This window comes from Mustela lutreola, chromosome 3 (assembly GCF_030435805.1).
Source record: "Mustela lutreola isolate mMusLut2 chromosome 3, mMusLut2.pri, whole genome shotgun sequence".
Taxonomy (NCBI): Eukaryota; Metazoa; Chordata; class Mammalia; order Carnivora; family Mustelidae; genus Mustela; species Mustela lutreola.
The window spans coordinates 192,410,065-192,423,335 of record NC_081292.1 but is presented as its reverse complement, the minus strand read 5'-3'; the positions used below and the strand labels follow the sequence as shown (position 1 = coordinate 192,423,335).

The 13,271-nt window shown below is 44.0% G+C and overlaps 1 long non-coding RNA gene across 1 annotated transcript; it reads right to left on the bottom strand.

Moving 5' to 3' along the window:
- Positions 1-425: 425 nt before the first annotated feature.
- Positions 426-12,296, bottom strand: LOC131827521 (uncharacterized). Its single transcript, XR_009352041.1, has 4 exons — positions 12,084-12,296; positions 10,025-10,078; positions 1,537-1,566; positions 426-912 (listed from the first exon to the last, which is right to left on the bottom strand). It is a non-coding gene; the product is annotated as an uncharacterized LOC131827521 (long non-coding RNA).
- Between the last annotated feature and the right edge of the window lie 975 nt (positions 12,297-13,271).

The window sequence follows — 13,271 nt, the reverse complement described above, 5'->3', positions numbered from 1 at the left end:
GATTCTTGTTGTATTCATTGGGTTATAATCCACTGATATTCTCATTCATGCTCAAATTGTCCTTGATTTGGCAATTGGAGAGCCCGTTCAGCTGGCTTTTGTGTCCTCTGGCATATCCCCTTCATTCTTTGAGTATCTTTTTGTTTTCTGGTATAGCAAAATATTATAGGCTTTCCTTGCACTTTCCTTGTACCAACCCTGGAATCAACTATTTCTCCAAGGAAATCTGACCCCCTTTAGTGGGAAATGGTATTTAAAAGCCAAGATCCAGGCACTAGATGTACTCTTTGCTATTGGCATATCACTGGCCAATAGACAGCACAAACACACACAGGCAGACAGTTACATCTAGAATTATTTCTATTCTCATCTATGAAACCATCAGTTAACCCTGATCCACCTAATTCCGATTCAATGTCTTTCCATACTGTTCTCCTGTAGGAAAAGCCAGGCTTGCATGATCTTTAAAATATTTGTTTATTTGATCAGTTCCCTATATGTTACTGTCCTGGGTTGAATGGTAGGCACCACCCTCCCCCCCGCAAAAAAAAAAAGATTTGGTCACATCCTAAGCCCTGGAGACTGTGGATGTGACTTTATTTGGAAAATGGAGCTCTGCAGATGAGATCATGTTGGATTATGAGTAAGCACTAAATGCAAGGACCACTGTCTTTATAAAGACACACACACAGGGAGACACACAGGGAGAAGAGGGGAAGGCCACCTAGAGACAGAGGCAGAGACTGGAGTTCGGCAGTCGTAAGCCTAGAGATGCCGCTAACGGACTGAAGCTGGAAGAGGCGAGGAGGATTCTCCCCTAGAGGCTTCGGAGGTGGCCGGGCTCTGCAGACATCTCATTTTCAGACTTCTATCCTTCGGATCTGGGAGAGAATAGATTTCTCTCCTTTCAAGCTGCCAAATATTTGGTCATGTGTTACAGTAGCCCTAGGAACCTCACAGTCCCTCTGCTGCCCCATCTCCCGGGCCGAGGCTCTCCTTTCTTGGCTTCGGCTCTAAGCCCCCCATTTTGGGCCACTTCCCACCTCCCTCATGGGTACCCTCTTCACTCCCCACTGGAGCTAACACACCCCACTCCAGACCACCATCTGTGTTGATGTCCTCCTCACAATGTGGCCAGATAAAAGACAGGATTGTCCAGTTACATTTGAATTTCAGATAAACTACAAATAATTCATACAAGATTTGAGACACATTTATACTAACAAAATATTCATTGTTTATTTGAAATTCAAACTTAACTGGGTGTCATGTTTTGCTTTACTAACTTTCTTTCTTTCTTTTTTTTTTTTTTCCTAAATCTGGTAACCCTATCTCCTCACCCCACACAGGCCAGGACCTTCACCCCTGATCTCCAGGCCACCTCTCCCTGAGCAGACTCAACACTCCAGAGCGGCTCTGACATTTGCACCAAGCTGCCCCCCTGGTGGGCTACCCATTCTATCTGCTCAGACTCTAGTACCCCTCACTGGGCCCCTGCAGCTCCCCATGCAACCTCCTACCACTGCAGACACATACCTTGTTTTGCTCCACTTCATGGGTTCAAGACTGAATTATTTAGGATGAGAAGAGAAAGGAAGGAAGAGAAATAGAATAAAAGTGATTATTCTCTTAAGTGTGTCTTCCATTCTCCCTAGAGTAGATTTTTATGTGAGGAAATGACCTGTGTTAGAATTCTCCAGAGAGGGGCACCTGGGTGGCTCAGTGGGTTAAAGCCTCTGCCTTCAGCTCAGGTCATGATCCCAGGGTCCTGGGATCGAGCCCCGCATTGGGCTCTCTGGTCAAGTGGGGAGCCTGCTTTCTCCTCTCTCTCTCTGCCTGCCTCTCTGCCCACTTGTGATCTCTGTCTGTCAAATAAATAAATAAAACCTTAAAAAAAAAAAAAGAATTCTCCAGAGAAACAGAACCAATAGGACATAATGTGTGTGTGTGTCATAATATATATACATTGTATGTGCATGTATCATAGTGTATACATTGTAGGAATTGTAGGAATTATAGCAATTGGCTCATGTGACTATGGAGGTTAAGAAGTCCCACAGTCTGACCTCTGCAAGCCGGAGAATCAGGAAAACCAGTGGTATAATTGAGTCTGTCTGAAGTGTGTGTGGTGGGTAATGGTGGGCCTAGTGTAAGTCCTGTGGTCCAAAGGCCCAAGAACCAAGATCTCTGATGTCCAAGGGAAGGTAGACATCCCAGCTTGAGAAGAGAAGGCCAAGGATTTGTCTTTCCTTCACCTTTTTCTGCTCCATTCAGTCCCTCAGCAGATTGGATGCTGCCCGCCCACCCCAGTGAGGGTGGGTCTCCTTCACCCAGTCTACTAAATCAGATACTCATTCTTCCAGAGACGCCCTTGTGGACAACACCCATAAATAATACTTTACCAGCTACCTGGGCATTCTTTAGCCCAGTCATGTCGACACATAAAATTAGCTATCACGTGGCCTGTGTGGGAAATTGATGGCCCTTCGTCAGCCATTAAGTAGAAAATGAATTATGTTTTTGAGGATCACCTGAGGAGAGTGAGATTTTGAAAAGTTCAAATGCTGGGAGAAATATCATTTGAAGGGACTTCAGTGTCTTCTCTTTTGACCTCCTCCCCCTATTTCAGCTTCTATCTTGTGTTACTGCCTCTCATGTTTCAACCTTGTGTCTACTCGGGATTTTTATGAGTTTTCTGAGTAAGGACCCATGAGCGCCAACTTAGAATTTCCCACCTATTCCCAAAAGTCATTGTCTCAGCTTCAACCAATCCTTGAATTGAAAGAGAAAAAAGGGGGCAGGGGAATATTTAAAACCAGATCCAGTATATCCACTAAATATTGCAAAGAAGCCAATAATCAATAATCCCTCTCGGAGTGGTTTTCCTGCCAGGTTCAGTTGCTCTCCTCTGGGATCATCAGGTGACCCCACACCATCTCTCCAACATACACACTAGCCATCCCTCGGCGCCATGACCTTGCAGATCTGCGTTTTTCGTGTGCTCTTGGCCCATGCTGCATCACCATCCTGTGCCCAGGCATGGGCCAAACCTGGAGGCCTGGCCCCTCTCTTCTCTGCTCGCTTTCTGTCACCAGCTCAGCTCCGTTCCTCTTTGTACCATAGACTTGTTGCTCATGGCCCCTTCCCTTTCCACTCCCTGCTGTTTCCTGCTCGTCCGTCACCCATGGAACTATGACCCTGGACAGGTCCTTCTCTTCAGGCTGAAGCCATGTGAAGAGACTTCCCGGGCTCTAAATTATCTACTTAGCCCTTGTGATTCGCCCATATAACTTTTACAAAATTATAGGGCCAAAATCACAACTCAAGCAGTGTTTGGGGCTGAAATAACAAGCAAATCAGAAACTCTAATTTAGGGAAGCAGCTCCATTTCCTACGTGCTCTCTAGTTATGTTTTTTAATTTACAGTCCAGCCAATCACCACCATAAATTAAAAGGCTATGGTTCAAGCACCCATTTCTGATCCAATATATCACAAATCCAAGTCAGCCAGTCAAGGCTTAATATGCTCGTTTCAGTGTTTATAGCCATAGAAAGCAATAAATGACAAGGGCTATCGTGCAATAAAGCTGTTACCACACTGTGAGAAAACCCCCATCTATTAGTAGCTACACCATAGCTATGCCAGCCTCATAAATTCAGATGCCTTTTCTATGTCGGAATAGTTTTCCATCGCAAGTGAGGTACCCAGTAATGTTTATCTTTCCGAAGACTCGTCACAGTCATTTCTACCATTCCTGCATGAATCACGCTGGTTCATCTGTTATGACTTAGAACATTGTGGCCAATGGTCCACGGAAGCCAAAGTGACAAATGCACAGCTGGCTCGTGTGAAAACCCCTGTGGACTCATTTCAGGAATAACAGGGGGAAGATTTACGGTGGTGGGGCAGTGACATCTGTGGGAATTCTAGCCGTGGTGGAGCTGGGACTCGGGGCAGTCAGGAGAAGGTTAGATCCACCGACTGAGCTAAGAGAAAGTCTGGAGAGAAGCACTGAGTGGAAATCATGGTTGCAAAGGAAAACTCGCGGCAGATGAAGGCTTCAGGTTGGGGCTGACTTGGATGCCCCGGGTTTGCTGGGGAAACACCTGAGGCCCTTCAGCACTGAGCAGCTTCTGCAGTGAAGTGTGTAGTAATGAGCCACTGAGGTGACAGGTGACAAAAATAGCTTACAAAAGTCTTGGTAATGTTCTATCCGGCAAGAATAAAATTTTATGCCTTTTTTTTTTTTTTAAATCATTACCCTTTCCTTAGGTGTCACATATTTGAGTAAAACTCATTTTATTGATGTAGATAAAAATCAGAACCTCTTGACCAGTTGTCCCTGGGTTGTGCTTGTCTATCCCCGGGATTCTCCCCACCCCCACCTTGAGTTTTCCTCCACCAATAAGGAGGACGTAGGTGCAAATGCCTGAGATCTCAGGAGTGACAGTGACCACTGTCATGGAGCGGAGGCAGAAGGTGAGGGATGCCCCATTGACGTAGGTTTCACTTTCCTTCTGTCGGGCTCTTTGCCTCATCTCAGGGCTGGACTCACCGTGAGGGAGGAAGCCCAGTTCAGGTCCCTATTATGGTAACTGGGCAGCCACGGCCACATACTTTATACAATATGTTTCATCTGGGTGAAGTCACACTTTGGAATTAATCATAAGAAAAATTGTGGGAAAGATGCAGAAGGTAAATTTAGTTTCCTGCTCGTTGTGATGAAGCATGGTATTTGCTTTTTTTTTTTTTTTTTTTTTTTTTAAAGATTTTATTTATTTATTTGACAGAGAGAAATCACAAGTAGATGGAGAGGCAGGCAGAGAGAGAGAGGGAAGCAGGCTCCCTGCTGAGCAGAGAGCCCGATGCGGGCCTCGATCCCAGGACCCTGAGATCATGACCTGAGCCGAAGGCAGCGGCTTAACCCACTGAGCCACCCAGGCGCCCGGTATTTGCTTTTTAAGAATGAATTTGATAATGGTCTGGTGTTGAAGGTGTCTTTTGATGACGTGAAGAGGGTGGTGAATAGAGTTCAGAGAAGCTTCTTAGCCTCAACACACATAAAGTGTGACCTTCTTAGAGCATTTCTACCCGGTGAAGAATTAAAAGAAATGAAGATCATGCTATTATACATCAAAGAGCCTTTATTTTTTTAGTTAATTTATTTATTTTAAGTAATCTCTCCACCCAACGTGGTCCTTGTTCTCGTGACCTATGATCAAGAGTCACATGCTCTACCAACTGAGCCAGCCAGGTGCCCTGAGCCTTGAGTTAATTTCAAAAGATGAAAAATTGGGAAAACTTAGACGCTCTAACTGTTGGTAATGATTAGTCTCTTGTGACTCTCTTCAAAGGGGACAGCAACAGAGCAGGTGTGCTAATAAGGCAGTCTGAGGCGTTCTTCTCTTGAACACTGTTTGAGGACTCAACATTTAGCTGGGGCAGCTCTTTTCACTCCAAGCCACAGGATTCCTGAATAAAATGCAATAATCTTAAAAATGTATAGATAGTTTTTGAAAGGAAATGCCTAGATGACCGAACAAAAGATGGAACGCAAAACAAGAGCAACAGGTGTATGAGATGACAACGAAGTCCCAGGGCCGCGATACCCAGACATAGGTCCTAAGGGCCATGGGCTGGCATTACGAAGACAGAGGCTATGACCAAGGGCTCACACCAGGTAGGAAGCTGGAATCAAGACCTCTGCTTCAGAGCACAGCCCAGGGAGAGCTGACCCCTCTGTGAAAACAATGTTACCCACACCGTACCCAGGGCCCACAGGAAGCTTATGCCTCTGCCACTTTGTGTGTAAGACGTGGAAACCCCATGCAATGATCTAAGATCTGAATTTATACTGTCCACATGAGATAAGACTCCCAACCCTAGAGGTTAGTATAAAAATGGGCCCTGAGGGGCGCCTAGGTGGCTCAGTAGGTTAAGCCTCTGCCTTCAGCTCAGGTCATGATCCCAGGGTCCTGGGATCGAGGTCGGCATCAGTCTCTCTGCTCAGCGGGGAGCCTGCCTCCCCCTCTCTCTCTCTGCCTGCCTCTCTGCCTACTTGTGATCTCTATCTCTCTCCGTCAAATAAATAAATAACATCTTTAAAAAAAAAGGGGGGGGGGGTCCTGAAAGGGATGGAGTCCCAGAGAGCCGTGGCTGAAGCAAATGCAAAATCTCTCTTTGAGGGCACTTTTATAACTCAAGGCCCATGGAACATTTAAAGAAACAATGCACCTCGCTAAAGATATGCTCACAACAAAAAATTACAGACCACATGAGGAAAGGATCCAACGGGAGGGAGTCAGGAGATAGTAAGTGGGAGAATGAGCACCCCAAGAACTTGAGATAATAGAATGATACAGTAAAACAATCCAGAGATCATAAAATAAGAAAACAGAGGAAGAGATGGTATGGTAGGTTGTTAGCAAAAGAAAGATGTTAGAATACGACAGCACACATATTCCCGTAAGTCACCAGTTCATGATGGATTGAAACTGAAACCAAAACATTTGAAGGTAAGCTTGAAATTTTTTAATCACTCTACTTGGGAATAGATTACCTGCAGAAATTATGGAAACTCGATTATGTGATTCTCAGAAGATTATAGTTAAAACTCCCCGATGGGTTTAGCTTATATCATAAATGTAGAATGTTTTCACTGATTTTGAGCTGCTGTATGGATAAATTTTGTCCATAGGAATGTCTTCTAGTTTTTAATTTTTTCTAATTATCAAATTAATACATCTTCATTATTTGAGACAAATTTTGAAATACGATAAGCAGAAATAAAGAGTCTCACTGTCCTCACAGTAAACACTGTTCACATTTTAGCATATTCCTTTCCAGTTTCGCTTCTATTCAGTGTACCCTTATGGAGCTCAACTTATACTGAAATAAAATTGTTATTCCTTTTATTTTGTAAATTCTACATTATGTCATAGGCATATTTCCATGTTCTAAAACATGCTATTAGTATAGTTTACATGGCTGCATAATATTTTCTTATGGATAGAGTTGCCTGGGTGGCCAGTCGGTTAAGCATCCATCTCTTGGTTTCTGCTCAGGTCATGATCTCAGGGTTGTGAGATCGAGTCCTGTGTCAGGCTCTGTACTCATCATGGAGACTGCTTGAGATTCTCTCTCTGCCCCTCTCCCTGCTTGCTCTCTCTTTCTCTCTCAAATAAGTAAAATCTTTTTAAAAAATTTCCTCAAGGATATACCATTTGTTTCATAATTCTCTTTTAATTATTTATTTACAATGCCTCCGGGTTTTCATTGTTCTAACTCTGCAATAAATACCTGTGCATAGATCTTGGCTTATGGGATTGACTATGTCCTGAGGCTATATCTATGTTCTTAAACCAAGGGACAATTTGGAGCACCTGACTGGCTCAGTTGGAAGAGCACACAATACTTGATCTCAGGGTTGTAAGTTCAAGTCCCATGTTGGGTATAGAGATAATTTTTTAAAAAGAAGGAGGGACAAGCCTTGATGTTTTACAATTTATGTTTTCAAATGTGTTTTACTTCACTTCAACAAAATTCATTAAGTACCTGCTATGTGCCATATAACCTTTCTGTATATACCTATTATTGTGTTTCTTTTTCTTTTGATTGTCAGAATCATCATATGTCCTGTAGAAAATCTGACATGCATTCATGAATACTTGTGTGTTTGTGTGTGTGTGTGTGCGTATGTGTGTGCGTGTGTGTGTCTAAAAAGGCAAGAGTAGGAAAAAGGAAGCATGAGGAAATTCAGCTACCTTCTATGTTCAGCTTTTAGGATCCAAGTCAGCAAAGAGAAAACTCTAGAAAAATTTTTGTGGGGCACTTAAAAATTTTACAAAACAAATTTCCTGATTAGATGGAAAGGTGAGTATTGTTTTAATCTATTTGAGCCTTAGAATAGGCCTGCGTTGGGGCGCCTGGGTGGCTCAGTGGGTTAAAGCCTCTGCCTTCGGCTCAGATCATGATCCCAGGGTCCTGGGATGAAGCCCACATCAGGCTGTCTGCTCAGCAGGGAGCCTGCTTACCTCTCTCTCTGCCTGCCTCTCTGTTTCCTTGTGATCTCTGTCAAATAAATAAATAAATAGAATAGGCCTGCGTAAAATCAGCAATGTGCATCACATGACCCCCTTCCCAGACTTTCTTCCTATTATAATACTAGGATTTGATGACAACTTTTGTAGCTGCTTTCAAAAACTATGTCAACTTTACAAAATGTCTATTCAACCAAAGCATAACACCTCTCAGGACCAAGTCTGCAAACTCCAGCACTTCATGACCTATCTCCAATAAGAGAAGCAACAGTAACCTTGGCAAATGAACCAAATTTACACCACAGCAATAATCTCCCAGAAAACCTTAATTAAATAATACTAATAAATGGAACCTATTTCAAATAAGCCAAAAACTGATTCTGTCTTGGGCACATAAGTAGATACACTATTTTGTTTGTCTGTTCAGGTTCTGCAATAGCAGAGAAAGAATTTAGAAGTCACAATGCTAAAACCTAGAAATAAGGGAAAGGGTTGTGGATAAAGCAGAGGAGAAATAAGGAAAGGAAATTTCTGTTGCTGTGTTCTTTGCTCCAGTGCTTGGTTCTTCTAGTACAAAGCTGTGGGGGTTAGGGGGCGGTGGGTATGGTTATGCACTTGCAGATGGAATAATCCTAGGGGCCATCATTCACAGTGAGCCCCGGCTGAGGCCTCAAGAATTGTAAGTCAATTTGTGATTATGTAAATGTCTATACATATATGTAAACTACAATAGACTGAGATAACTTCAGAAAGAAGAACTGAGGGGTGCCTGGGTGGCTTAAGTCAGCGAAACATCTGCTTTCGGCTCAGGTCATGGTGCTGGGATCAAGCCCCACATCGGGCTCCCTACTCACTGGGGAGCCTGCTTCTCTCTCCTCCCTTCCCTTGCTAGCGCTCCCTCTCTCTGTGTGTCTCTCTCTGTGTCAAATAAATAAATAAAATTTTTAAGAAAAAAAAAAGAAGAAGAAAGAAGAAATGACGCAGATGATTGTGTGAAAAGACTCATTGCTGAAGAGAAAAGAAAAGGGACAGGGGTGTATATACAGTTCGGGAAAATGCAACATCTCTTTTTCAGGAGCGATACTCTTTTGTGCAGTGCACACATCTGGGCTGGCACCATTGCCAAATTTTTGAAAGGTTGCTGTCAAAAGCTGAGGCTAAGAATGTATGTCAAGAAGTAATTTAAGAAAATAGAAGTGACTGCAGTTTAGCACTTAAGTAAGTCCTCAAACAATGTTCAGTAGTACGGAAGAGGAAACCCAAAATGAATAACAGGAAAGCTACAGGCTGGTTTTCACTCCGCAGAAACGGTTTCTCCTGTGCCTCCTACTGCTGGCCTGTCACTTGGACCTTTCCAACTACTGGCCTACACAAATGACTTAAAAACATGTGGAGTTGGGACCCGTGGGGATGGATTCTGACCATATGTCGTCCAACCTGGGCAAGCCCGGAACAAGTCAGACTTGCCCCAGGGCTGCTGGAGGCCTGTGAGGGCTGGTTTCTGGAGACGGCAGCCTCACGTGCTCACCCAGGAAGGGGCAGGGTGACACAGGGAGAGGGTGTCATCCAGTTCTCCGCTCCTGTGTGTCTAACGGACAGCATGCTGTGTTTAGGCAGTGTTTCTCCTACTTCAGGATCTGATTAATTGGGTTCCCACTAGGTGTTGACTTTTCCCTTGGAGTCACCATTCACTTTAGAAACCATACCAACTTTTTCTGTGCAATAAAATGGAAGAGAATGAGCTTGGGAATCAGGCCAGACCAGGCTTTGAACCCTGAGCAAATGGCCTATGCCTGGCTTTTTTCATCTGAAAAATGGGAAAACAATGAGCTCCTCCAGGAAGAATAATGACCACACGAAGATCATTTGATACAGAGCCTGGCACCTAAAAGGCTCAAAGAAAATGTAATTTATGTTGAGCAGCTGTTTAGTAAGGAAGAGGTAAAGCTTAGAGCCAGAGTTAAGGGTTCATCATGTGACTTACAGATTTGTGGCCTTTGGCAGGTCACTTCAGCTCTGTACCTTAGTCTTCTCATCCCTAAAATGGGAAGAATGAGAGCACCTACTTTGTGGAGAGTCATGAGGAATGAATGAGTTAATATCTGTACAGCACCTGGCACATCGTAAGTTCTCGATAAAAATCTCAGCCATTCACTAGAATAAGAATTAAATTACTTTTCTTAGCCCATGAGATTGTTGGGAGGCTTATATAAAATAACCCATGGGAGTGCTTAACTAACAAACCTTTAGCAAATCATATTAAGTACTCGATTACAGTTACTTACTACATTGATGATGATTACTACTATGATTATTGGTATCTCACTATATTGTATAGTTCTGCAATAGAAGGCAAACTTGTGCATTTCTAACAACAATGATGTGTTACAGAGTAATTAATTAGACACTGCCATGAGTTGGTAAAAACAGCATTTTCACATGTGGAATTAAAAAGCGTTGCAATAATAGAACTAAAGAAAATACAAAATGTATTAGCCTTTATGGAAATGTCTCATTTTACTACTTTCCAAGTCCCTAACACAGATTTTCTGAGTTTTCAATGTTTTGCCATCAGAGTTAAAGATATATTTTTTTTTTCCTTCAACGTAATTTGAGTCAGTCCCCTGGTATTTAGCTAAATTGAACTCCGGTATTTTGGAACGGTGTTTGTTGACACAAATATATTTGGCATCACTGGGGAACCTAAAACTACATACAGCCAGGGTCATGATCCCTCAAACTCAAGATGACAGCAATATTTTGAAGTACAAGCATCGCTAATAAGTTTTATGCTGTCATTTCTCGCCTGAACACAGAGGCGCGTTAGTGTCTAAGATAGCAATGGCAGTTACAAAGATCAAACTATAATTTTATGAGCATTCTTCACAGAGTACACGAGGTATTTTGCCATTTTGCTCAAGCAAAGAAGACTGAGAATCTGGTAATATACAGCAAAACCTGTGTAACTTTCCACTCACCTTACCTGATTGTGAGATGACCACGGAGGGTGAAAATCAGCTGCCTTGCTCTCACTTCACCCCAAAGGCTTATCTGATTCTCCCTCAACCTGGAGGATGTGCATTCACACTGGAGGTTTTGTTTTGGTCTCGCTTAGATATTTCTAGTCTAGAAAATTCCCTGACAGCTCAGTGAAATGAAAAATCTAAGCATTCAGAAACCGACTGGCCTGGGCAGAACATTTGCGACTCTGGATCTTCTGCAACAACACTATTTTTCTAAGTAAAGAAGTAACATGAGGAGGCCCGTCTGGTAAATGACCAGACTTTGTCACCTTGCCTCGGTTTCAGGTTTTCATACGGCCTTTCAGAGGTCAAGAGAGGCACAGGCCACTTCCATATTAAAGCAAACCAAACCAACACCAAACAAAAGGAAGAAGAAAAAGAAATGCCAAAATAGGGTTACAACGTTTGTGGTGTATTTTAAATGTATCTAAGAAGTAAATAATTTCAACCCACGTGTACCCCCCCACCCCCCCACACATTCAGTTCAATGCGGTTATAGTATTCCCAAGATGATTAAGGGAATTATTAGAGGATTTATTAAAACTACTGTTTCATCATTCTCGGCAGATATGGCCCAGTAATGAGACACGGAGTTAAGTTGGGAGGAAATCATCTTCCTTCTTCAAATCCACCAATGCTTCTCTGTACTTATAGGTATAACCTGGAGGCACTGAGGTCCTTTGTGACCGCAAGGACCCCAGCCCGTGACCCTCCTGGTGTTCCCCTTCTTAAGCCTGGGGTGTTTGCCCTTGGCTCTATCCAGCTGCCGGTCTTTATAACGTCAGCTGTCACCTGTGCTCAGGTGAACAGATCAGCCCAAGCGTCTGGGCGGAACTGGGACCCTTACTAATGGCATCCATTTGGTTTTTTTCCAGTTCTGTGTGTTTCTATTGCACTGGAGAAAGAGAATCAAATTGATCCCTTAGTTTCATGAAGCAAGTAACAGTCAAAACACAGCCTAGAGCAGATTAAGTATAGGTTGATAGAGGCAGTTGGCTTTGGGGGGAGGACAGTACTGACCTTCAGCAGGAGGCAAACGTATGCGCATCGTTAAAGGAAGCTACTGATGAGGGCTCCTGCCAAGACAGAAAACCCCTCAGGAGCCTAAGAAGAGTCTGGAAACTAACAAAAGCTTCCTTAGAGGGGTGCACAGGTGGAAGTTCGGTCCAACCCTAAGCTAGTTACTGCCCCTGGGGCCATTACATCTGATTTGACAGAAGGCGTGAGGCTTCAAATTGAGCGGAGTAGCCATGACTTCAGTCCCCTGACTGACTCATGGACATTGTCTACTTCCCTGAAATTTCACTTGCAGATCTGGGATAACACTTCCATTTCTCCTTTCCCTAGAGGAAGCCAGGTGGGAGGGAATGGGAGGCAGAGGGGGGAGAGAAGAGGAAGATGGAATTCTGGCCGATGGCAGTTGATGCCGGTGAGCTTGAGCTGGGGTAGAGGGAGCTTGAGGATTGGGAACTTGGGTGTAAGCTCCAGAAAGAGGGAAAAGAGATAAGCAAGAGGAAGGGTTAACACCTTAACAGGGCGGAAGAAACTCAGTGAATGACCCTGTGGAAAAGGACTCATGGAAAAAAGTCTGAGGCTGGTTTAAAATGATGGTTTATCCAGTTTCTCAGATGGGGGGTGGGACAGCCCAGTGGGATGCTGCAGGAACAGCCAGGGCTTAGGACTCGGGGCCAGTGTCCCTGAAGCCCCGCCCCCTGCCTCCCCCTGCAAACCTTTACCAGGCCCTGCTACATAATTTCACTGATTGATAAGAGGGTTACACACTTTCTGATACATCTAGACTGGACTCCTCACAGAGCCAAGGCCCTTTGTTAAAATATGTCAGGTCCAGAGGTTCTCCAGCAGTTTCCTATTTCCCAGAATATACTCTGAAGTCCTTTGTGAGGCCGGCAGGCTGCTTTAGGACCTAGTGGTACCTGCTTCCTCCTCTAACCTCATCACCTTCCGTTCTCCCCTCAGTGACCCTTCCAGAATACCTGGCTTCCTTGCTTTCCTCTAAAGCAAAGCAAGCAAACTCCACTGTAGGGCCCTGGCACTCACCATTTCCCTGGATCCTGCAGGATTTGAACCCTCTCGCTGCGCTCAGACCACTCTCTGCCCCCGTTAGTCTGCTGGGGCTACCCTAACAAAGCCCCCAGACTGCGACTTAAACAACAGGAACGAATTCGCTCACAGCTCCAGAGACTGGAA